Source organism: Tamandua tetradactyla, chromosome 7 (genome assembly GCF_023851605.1).
Source record: "Tamandua tetradactyla isolate mTamTet1 chromosome 7, mTamTet1.pri, whole genome shotgun sequence".
Lineage (NCBI taxonomy): Eukaryota > Metazoa > Chordata > Mammalia > Pilosa > Myrmecophagidae > Tamandua > Tamandua tetradactyla.
Genome location: NC_135333.1, coordinates 142,063,849 through 142,073,962, shown reverse-complemented (window position 1 = coordinate 142,073,962; position 10,114 = coordinate 142,063,849). Strand labels below are relative to the sequence as shown.

At 45.2% G+C, this 10,114-nt stretch overlaps 1 long non-coding RNA gene across 1 annotated transcript in view; it reads left to right on the top strand.

The window, feature by feature from the left end:
• The first annotated feature begins 3,521 nt into the window (after nucleotides 1–3,521).
• LOC143690199 (uncharacterized) overlaps nucleotides 3,522–10,114 on the top strand; it is a 74,010-nt gene continuing 67,417 nt past the window's right edge. The window contains exon 1 of the long non-coding RNA XR_013179031.1: nucleotides 3,522–3,816. This is a non-coding gene — a long non-coding RNA (uncharacterized LOC143690199). The remainder of the gene's footprint in view (nucleotides 3,817–10,114) is intronic.

Below are 10,114 nucleotides of genomic sequence, written 5' to 3'. Positions count from 1 at the left end.
GCCTCTTTACCTGGTTTTGGTATTAAAATGATATTGGATTCATAAAATGAGTTAGGTAGTGTTCTTCTCTCCTCAATTTGTTTGGAAGAGTTTGAGCAGGATTGGTGTCACTTCTTTTGTGGATGTTGATAAAATTCCTCTGTGAAGCCTTCTGGCCATCTTTGTTCTTAATAATGAATCAGAGTAAAGATGATGGTTAAGCAAAGTTGCCATTATCTAACCTCAAAATGTGATGGTAAAGAATAGCAAGGAAATATATTTGCTGAATTTCTGTATACTTTGCATTGATGGTAGTCTCAGCAGTTGTTGACAGCTGGCTGAGCTAATGTAACACCTGCTAATAAGCCACAGTGCCTAAGGAGACTCTGGAATAGTTATGAAAGAATTTTATAATTTTTTTTTTATTTAGTCCTTCTTAGTCAATTTGGGATGTTCTGCAAATCTGTACTTGGCACACTGACATTTTAGTTGATGAATCTTTGTTTTACCTCAGTAAAGATTTGCACATGGGGAAGGAAATTTACACTGAGATTTTACTCTTTGGTTTGCAAAGATCTCATTATCACAAATTATATTTAAAATGAATTTCTTAAATATGGGCCTATTAAACTTTACCATCAAGGAATCCCCTGATATTATAGGAAGATTTTTGATGACTGATTGAATCTCTATTTGTGACTGGTTTGTTGAGATCTTCTATTTCTTCATGAGTCATGTGTTTCCAGGATTTGTCCATTTCATCTAAGTTGTCTAGTTTGTTGTTGTATAATTGTTCATTTTACCCTCTGTGCTGGTTTGAAAGGATGTTTGAAAAGGATCTTCCATAGAAAAGTCATATTTTAATCCTAATCCCATTTTGTAAAGTCAACCATTTCTTCTAATCCCTATTCAGTACTATATGTTTGAAACTGTAAATAGGTCATTTCCCTGGAGGTGTGATTTAATCTAGAGTGGTTGTTAAATTGGATTAGGTGGAGGCATGTCTCCACCCATTCAAGTGGGTCTTGATTAGTTTACTGGAATCCTATAAAAGAGGAAACATTTTGGAGAAGAGGAGATTCAGAGAGAGCAGAGCAGAATGACATAGCCACAAGAAGCGGAGTCCACCAGCCAGCGACCTTTGAAGATGAAGAAGGAAAATGCCTCCCGGGGAGCTTCATGAAATAGGAGGGCAGTAGAAGAAGCTAGCAGATGACACCATGTTCACCATGTGCCCTTCCAGATGAGAGAGGAACCCTGACTGTGTTCACCATGTGCCCTTCCACTTGAGACAGAAACCCTAAACTTCATCAGCCTTCTTAAACCAAGGTATCTTTCCCTGGATGCCTTAGATTGGGCATTTTTATAGACTTGTTTTAATTGGGATATTTTCTCAGCCATAGAGCTGTAAACTAGCAACTTATTAAATTCCCCTTTTTAAAAGCCATTCTGTTTCTGGTATATTGCATTCCAGCAACTAGCAAACTGGATCACCCTCTTCTATTATTTTTTGTACTTATTCTATGTATTTATTCACTTTGTGTCAACAATTTACCACGTATACAGATATAACTAATTTATAACAGGGTATATATACCCTAATGCAGACTATTTTTGGAATGCTTTTGGCTGCTGTCTTAACTTCTAGGGATTACCTAATTGCTTGTGAGCAGTCGGGTTACCTTGGATAAAATTTTTAAGTGATGTGTATTAATCTTATCTCAACCATATCTTTATAGCACTGACTGTACATACAAATAAGGCTTATATGGTTAAATAATATAGTTAAGTAGTACTACAGTAGAACAAATGTTTGCTGGTTCTTGTTTTTTTTTAATATTTTTGTTATAAGCAATGAACCAACATACCAACATTCTTAACATACAAACATTCTTGACATGGTTATAATCAAAGGCTGAAATTCACTTTTGTGTTTATTTTTTGATTTGTAAATTTGTATTATTTTACTTAAAGTGGGCCTCCAAAATGTATAAATTTCAGGAGCCACAAAACCTGAATCTACCCCTGCTAAGTTAAAAGATTACTATTTTAAAGATTAAGTGGGGTAATTTGTCCAAGAATGTTTTTCAGCTTGCCAGTAACCCATTTTGGACCTCCTCAGAATTTATGCAAAAATACCATCAATTAATCTTAGAATTGACCCTAGAAAAATAAGTTTAATAAACTAATTCTAACATAGGAAAAGGTCATCTAGCATATTACAAGCTGAATATGAAATATTTTGGGATTAATTATGAATCAAGATTATCCCTATCCTTCGCTCCCCTCTATTGATGTGACACATTTTATTCTGCTCTTTTTTTATGTTTTATTTATTTATTTTTTTGCATGGGCAGGTACCAGGATTTGAACCCAGGGTCTCCGGCAGGGCAGGTGAGAACTCTGCCTCCTGAGCCACCGTGGTCCACCCTATTCTATTCTTTTTGGGCAAAGGTATGTGTACGCTTTTCAGGTCACAAAATTTTGCACATACTTTGGAACTTTTTCAAATTCTGAGGTAGTGATTGAGGTCAGATATTTATATAAATATCTAAACCTATATATCAGATACTTAAATATTGTTTTGGAGGGATAGGGTTTGTGGCATGATTTGAACCACAGAACAGGATATCCTATAATAATGCAATCATACTTTTAAATTGTACACTATTTTGCATTTCAAAGGTATGCATTTTCCAAGGACAGGCCATGTCAGAAGATATCATAGTAAGGTACAAAAAAGACTGTGAGACAAATGCTCTAACAGTTTTCCTTTATTTTGCTTTTAAAGTATGGTTCTAGATGCAGAATACATATTAGTAAGTTTCATATCACAGTTATTTCTTTAACAAAAGCATATATATTAAATATATTTTTTATTGATTGATAATATTGCTATTGTTTTTGACTGGTTGATTAATTGGTTGATTTACCCCAAACATGTAGAGGAAAAAGCTGATATAAACTGGGATGGTTCCAAAAGGAGTCAAAGCATTATGAAAAATAACTGCTCTGTAGTGACATTTAATATGTTTGCAACATGTGGAATAATTCATTATCTATGTTCTTTTCTTCAGAGTTTATATAAAATCCTTTGAGACATGTTTACTTTATTTAATCTGCCTCAATACTTGCCTGATTTTAGCTTACCAAAATGATGAATACTTTATAAAACTTAGTCTTGTCTTTTCAGTTTAAAAAATATGAGTGTTGAATATTTTTATGCTGTCATTTAGGACGCAGTTGTGGGGTAGCTTATGGCTGGTTAGCTGATGGCTGGGGGTAAGCGGCCATACTGAGTCAGTCACACAGACACAGAGCACACAGCACGCAACTCAGGAGACAACCCTCAGGGGAAAATGGAAGGCGTCTGCTTTATTCAGGAAGTGCACAGGCTTATATAGGCTGGGAAGCATGCAGGGACACGTGTCGGGCTGGGATTGGTGGTAGTTGTTGCTAGGCTGGAGGGCAGATTTCTGGGATTGGTCACCATTGTTGCTAGGGTGGAGGGCAGAGTTCAGGTCAGCCATTTTGTGTTGCCTTGCATCAGCCACGGCAGCCATGTTAGCGATAATTTATGATTTCTCCAACAATTCCTCCATTTTTGTTTTTTGGCTTTCCGGGTAACTGTACCTGTCTTAGGTTGCCTCCTCCAGAGGTCTTACCCACCTTTGGCTACCAGCTAAGCCATCGGAAGTGAGGGGCAGCAGTGCCTGTCTTAGGTTGCCTCCCCAGGAGGTCTTACCCGTCACTGGCTGCCTGCTGATCTGATCATCACACAGGAGGACTGAGATGCACAACTTAAGACTGACTAGTATGGAGACCGTGGAGATTCAGGTGATGCTACTTTATGACAAAGCCAAAGCCCAGACAACGGGAGTGCATGCGGGAGGGGGTAGGCCAAAACCACCAGTATTCAGGAGGGCAATGGGGGCCTCAAGGAGCCCAAGGACTTCCTTGGGACTCAGGGGTACACAGCAGCTGATGGGAAAGCAGGTGGGAAGGGTGCACAGGAGGTTGTCAGCGGCAGCTCGCAATACAAATCTTCAACATGTTTCTCCAGTGCTTAATGTCCTCTCGGCTACATCTGCAATAAGTCTTAAACAAATGGTTTCGCAACAGGCCTTTAAGCTAGGGGGGTTGTCATGCTTTGGTTGCAGCATCATCATACATAGAGCTAGGGGAAGGAATAGGTTGGTATTGCTGTATAAGCACCATAAGGTGGAGAGCATTAACTCATGCTTTAATGAAAGCTAGAAGGTGCTTAATTACACATGGGCCTATAGATATCAGGAGAAGGAGGATGAAAAGGGGTCCCAGAATAGAAGAGATTAGGGTGGTTAGCCATGGGGATTTATAGAATAATTGTTGGTACCAGGTCTCTTGGGCGTCCCACTCACGCTTATGGGTCAGAAGTCCTTCCCTGAGTTTGGTCATGGACTCCTTAATTACACTGGAATGATCAGCATTAAAACAACATTCCTCACCTAAAGCAGCACAGAGCCCTCCTTGCTTGAGGAAAAGCAGGTCTAAGCCTCTCCTGTTTTGGAGAACTACTTCTGATAGGGATGTAAGGGATTTTTTGAGGTGGGTGATGGAGCTTTCAATGCAGGTTAGGTCTTCGTCTACTGCAGCTCTTAAGCTGGAGAGGCCTTGTTGTTGGAGGATGATAGAGGCGATGCCGGCACCTAGGCCAGCTACGCCGAAAAGAGAGGTGAGAGTAACGGCTGTGATGAGTTCTCTTTTTTCTCTTAACGTGGCTGGAAGTCACACGTCCCAGTATTGATAAAGGTCCTCTTCTTTATGGAAGAGGACATGGGGAAACACAGTCACTAAGACACACAGTTCTCCCGTCTCCATGAGGGCCTTTTTCGCTATGCAAGGGGTAAACCCTGTGGAAGAGCACAGCCATTTTGCCCCTACTGGGGGAATATAGTATTTACTATGTGATGGAGAGAACAATTGAGCACAGACCGTATTTAGAGAGGTAGAGACGTTGCCAATGCAATGCCCAGAGTGAAGAACGGATTGCATGGTGAGACCAATTTTTCTGCCAGTCCAAGGACATTGGGAGGGATTGTCCTCATCAGAAGTAGTAAACGAGGCATTAACAGCTATGGCATCATAATAAGGGGGTGGGGTGGTGACACACAGCTAACAACTGTGAGTAAGGTTAGGAAAGGAGGATTTTAAGGAAAGGAAAGCAGCTTGGAGCATTGGCCAGAGGGGCAGGGGGGCAGAGGAAGAGCTTGTTTTGTTTGAGGGCAATAATGTTGAGATGGGAATGGGATTGGGAGAAGGAACAGCCTGAAGCGGGGGTACGAGTACTCTGTTAGGCCCAATGGCAGATGTCTGCTTCATTGCTTCCTTTTTTATCATGATAAGACCCCGTGGGTCGACCCCATCCAAATAATATCTGAAGCCCCATGTTCGGCCGATCAGCCAAGAGGGATCAGTAGGGAGCTGTATGGTAAGGTTCAGTTTTTCGCAGTTTGTCTTATCGTATACATGATTGATGGAGTGGTCGCGGGGTTTGCATCCAAAAGGGGCCCATGTTAGAGTTAGGTAATGATCAGTGGAGGGAGGTTTCCAAGTAGTGGTTAGTGTTTTACACCCCCAGTATGCACAGTAGTATTGGTTGGGAGCATTGCAATACCGTTTTCCGGGGTTTGAGAATGGGCACATGTAGTATTGGGCTTTGTTAAGGCATGGTGTGCCCTCTGGGAGCAGAACTAGATCACAGGCATAAACAATGAAGGAGGGGCGGCCTGCTGTAACCTGGGTCTGCACAAGTTTGGAATCTTCCCATCGTGCTAAGGTCCATTTCCAAGGCTGGTGGGGGTTGGAAGGGAAGAGTGTATATTGGAGGGAAGCATAAGGGAGAAGCAGAAGCAAGAATGAGAGGAGAGAGAATGGTGAGAAGGGTGAAAAAGACACTTGTGGTTCATGTTGACGCAGGGTTTGCGGGAGCTCGTCCATTAGACACGGCAGGCTTGGTCAGTCGACTGGGGATCCAAAGGAGCTGGTCTGTGTTTTCTGGAAAGACACAAGCAAAACCTCGCCCTTGGGTTAAGAGTGGGTGTGGACCCTTCCACGCGTTTGTGAGTGGGTCCCTCCACGTAACCAGAGGGACGGGTGTAGGCTCCTCCCAAAGGCCGGCCCAGTGCTTGACCGCGGGTGAGCATCGGTGAGCATCAAAGGTCAGAAAGTTTAAGGTGATGAGGTCCTTGTTAAGACAATCTTGGGGGCACCTTGCTGGGAATTGCTCCTTCAATTTTTTTAGTTGCTGTTTAAGTGTATGATGTGTGCGTTCAACTATGGCTTGTCCTTGAGAGTTGTAGGGAAGGCCAGTTTTGTGCGTTATGTGCCAATCAGTGCAAAACTGCTGGAAAGCCCTTGATGAGTAACAAGGCCCATTGTCTGTTTTTATAGCCCGTGGCACCCCCATAGTATTGAATGCCTGGAGGCAGGTGGAGATGACATGTTTTGCCTTTTCTCCAGAGAGGGCGGAAGCATGGACAAATTTGGAGTATGTGTCCACAATGACATGGAGATACTTGAACCTACCAAAGCCAGGGAAGTGTGTAACGTCCATTTTCCAGATGGCATTAGGTCGTAGGCCACGTGGATTTACTCCCTGTGGTTGTAGCGGGCCTATCGGAAGAAGGGGCCCACGCTGAGCACAAGTACCTGTGAGGTGTTTGCGCTGTTGCGCAGAAAGTGAGGGGAAAAGCAGTTGAAGGGATTGTGCCAACATGTGAAATTTAGCATGTAGTATACAGGCCTGGTCGATGTTGGAGCTCAAGACATTGACTTGAGCGTGGAGTCCGCGGCAGCATTACCCTCAGCGAGGGGTCCGGGGAGCTCAGTATGTGACCGAATGTGCTGGATGAACCAGGGAAATGCACGGTTTTCCAGGAGGTCTCTCATGGCTATAAGCATGTCGTCTTGGAGAGACATCTTGTTTTTAAGAACCGCATGTGGAAGTGCCCTGACAGTTTGGGCTGCATATGCACTGTCTGTGAAGATGTTTAATGAGGAATTTTGGTGGTGAAGAAAAACCAAGAGAAGGGCATAAAGCTCCCCCTACTGTACTGAGCCGGAGTGTGGGTGTACCTCAACAGTATTTGGAGTACTGGCTTGCTTAAAAACAATAGAGCTGTGAGTCCTGCTTGCATCTGTAAAAACAAGGGGGGCATTGGGGATGGGCTTGGGGGTGGGAAATGCGTGTGAGCTGAGGATAAAGGGAAGAAGTGTCACGAATGTGATGAGTTTGTGTTTGGGCAGGTGATTGTCTATTTTCCCTCTGTAGCCAGCAAGGAGAATTTGCATGTTGAGGTCGAATTGGCAAAGGTGATTAATTTGTTCCATAGCAAAGGGGAGAACTAACGTATAGGGCTCTAAGCCAAACATGCGGACAGCAGTGGTCCGAAGTTTTCTCCCAAGAATACAGACTGCATCCCGGTACGGAGTGATCTTTCCCAGAGAAGTGAGTGCCAAATGCACCCAGAAAAGTGGCCCATCTTGGTACAGGAGACCTGTAGGTGTCCCTGGGGTATTGATAACTAGGGCTAAGAGAGGGTGCTCTGGTTGGAATCGGGCGAGGCTCATGGCCTTGATTTTGTCGTTTATAAGGGATATGCACATTCGTGCAGGGTCACTAAGAGTACAGTAGCTGAAGAGGTTGGAATCTCCCTCTAGAAGTTCAAACAGGGGCCTAAGTTCATGAGTGGTAATGTTTAGGCAGGGGTGCAGTCAGTTAATGTCCCCACAGATGCATGGGAGCTCATTAAGGGTGCATCAGTCTGGGAGGTCCAGCCTAGGGAAGGCGGGTGTAATCTCATCAATGATGGTGTAGCCCAGGAATGTGAAGAGGGGACAATGTTGAATTTTGTCAGGTGCAACAGCAAGCTGTAGCTGTTTGAAATTATCGAATAAAGCTGTAAGGCAGTCTGATAAATGACTCAGGTCTTGGTGGGTTAAAAGGATATCATCCATGTAATGCACCACCTGACAGTATGACAGAAGCGGGTTAGTAGCGACCGAGACATACATCTGACACATTGCTGGGCTGTTTTTCATTCCCTGAGGAAGGACCTTCCATTGGAACCTCTGATGAGGAGTGGCATTGTTAATTGTAGGGACTGAAAAAGCAAAATAAGGACGGTCCTCTTCGTGGAGAGGAATAGGAAAGCAACAGTCCTTGATGTCAGCAGAAACAATATGGTAGCCGTGTGTAATGGCTGAAGGATGGGGGAGTCCTGGCTGCGGGGATCCGATTTTTTCCATCTGGGTGTTGATATTACGGAGGTCATGAATGAAACACCATTTGCCAGTTTCCTTTTTGATTACAAAGACTGGCGAATTGTGAGGACTGATGGAAGGTTCAATGTGTCCAAGGGAAAGCTGTTCCTGGACAAGGGAGTGCAGGCCAGAAAGTTTTTCTCGAGGCAGCGACCACTGCTCTGTCCAAATAGGGGCAGTTGTTAGCCACTGTAACTTGATGGGTGCTGGCTTGGTGACCGAAATCGGGGAGGATGAGCAGTGGCCTCTATGCTTGGGGGTGGACCGCAGGGTTGGATGTAAGAACAGCGTTAAGCTTTGGAAAGATGTCCCAGCCCCAGAGTGGGTAAGTTAGACTGGGAAGAACCAGAGGGCTAAACGTGCCTGTGGTTCCATTGGGGTCCACCCAGGTTAGGGGGCTCGCAAGCTGTTGGGCAGGTTTGAAGCCTCCAACACCCTGCACTAAGGGTCCCGACTTAAGTTTCCACAAGGGGTCGAGTTCTTGGGGCCGAAGAACAGAAACGTCGACCCCTGTGTCCAGTTGACCAGTAATGGCTTTGCCCTGAACTGTTAGTGTTAGAAAGGCTTTGCTTTGTGTGATGGGAATAGCCCAGAGAACTGCGAGGGAGCACTCCTCTCTTGGGGGCGGGGCTGAGAGGTGCCCCGAGATTAGTTTAAAGGTGGCAAGGGATGCCCTTGAACATCAGAGATAGCCCTACAGTCCTTTTTCCAGTGGAATCCATGTTTACATTGGAGACACACAGAGTGCAGGAAGGCAGGAACAGAGGGGTTTGTAGGAGGAGTTGGGGGGGAAGTGTTAAAGGTACACTCGTGAGTGTAGTGGCCGGGCTGATGGCATCGATAGATAACAGGTTCTAGGCCTTTTGGGGGAATAGATGGTTCTATAAGGGTGGCGGCAAGAATGGAGGCGCCATCTTGAGCAGCGGCCGCAGCAACTGAGGCAGTGGCAGCAGCAATCGCTGCTGGGGGGAGGAAGAGGAGATGTCCCTACAGGCCAGGACCCAACTGTCTGGCTCTTGATTGTGGATGGGGGTGATAGCTTGTCTGCAGGGAGCATTTGCCCCTTCCCAAAGGAGTTCCTTGAGAAGGGCATCAGTAGCAGGGTCTGCTGACACCTTACGATGTACAGCGTCTTTAACGCAGCTGAAAAAGGTGGAAAAGGGTTCATCCGGACCTTGTAAGGGTCCAGCTAATGGAATGGGTTTACCCTGCAGGTTGAGCATCTGGAAGGCAGACCTAGCAATATTACAGACCTGTTCAAAGAGGAGAGGGGGGCAGGAGGTTTGCACCGAAGGAAGAGACCACTGTCCTGTGCCCTTAAGGGCATCAGGGGGAACTTCGGTGTGACCATTGGTGAGATTCCGGACACCAGTTCGATCAGCTTCATCATTATACAACGCGTTCCAGTTAACAAAGTCTCCCGGCTTGAGAATAGCATGGGCAAGGTTTTTCCAGTCTACCGGGCAGTTGTATTCATAGGAAAGATTCTCAAGAAGCATCTAAGCATAAGGGCTATGGAGGCCGTCCTCCTGGATGGCTTTGCGAAGGTTAGAAATGGTCTTGTGATCATACAGGTACCAGGAGAAAGGAAGGGAAGACATGGGATGAAGATTAAGGGGAGACAGGTGAGGGTGCAGTGATGCAGCGGAGGGGTGGGGGAGGGAAGGACATACGCAGTGGGAAGGGGGAGGGGGCCGCAGGAACAGAAGCTGGGCGGAAACAGGGAGGGGGAGCAGGCTGCTGGCGGCAAGGGAAGGGAAGGAGGAGGGAGTGCAACAGGAGGAGAGGGGGTGGAGGCAGGGCCGGCTGGCTGTGGAGCAGGGCTGATTGG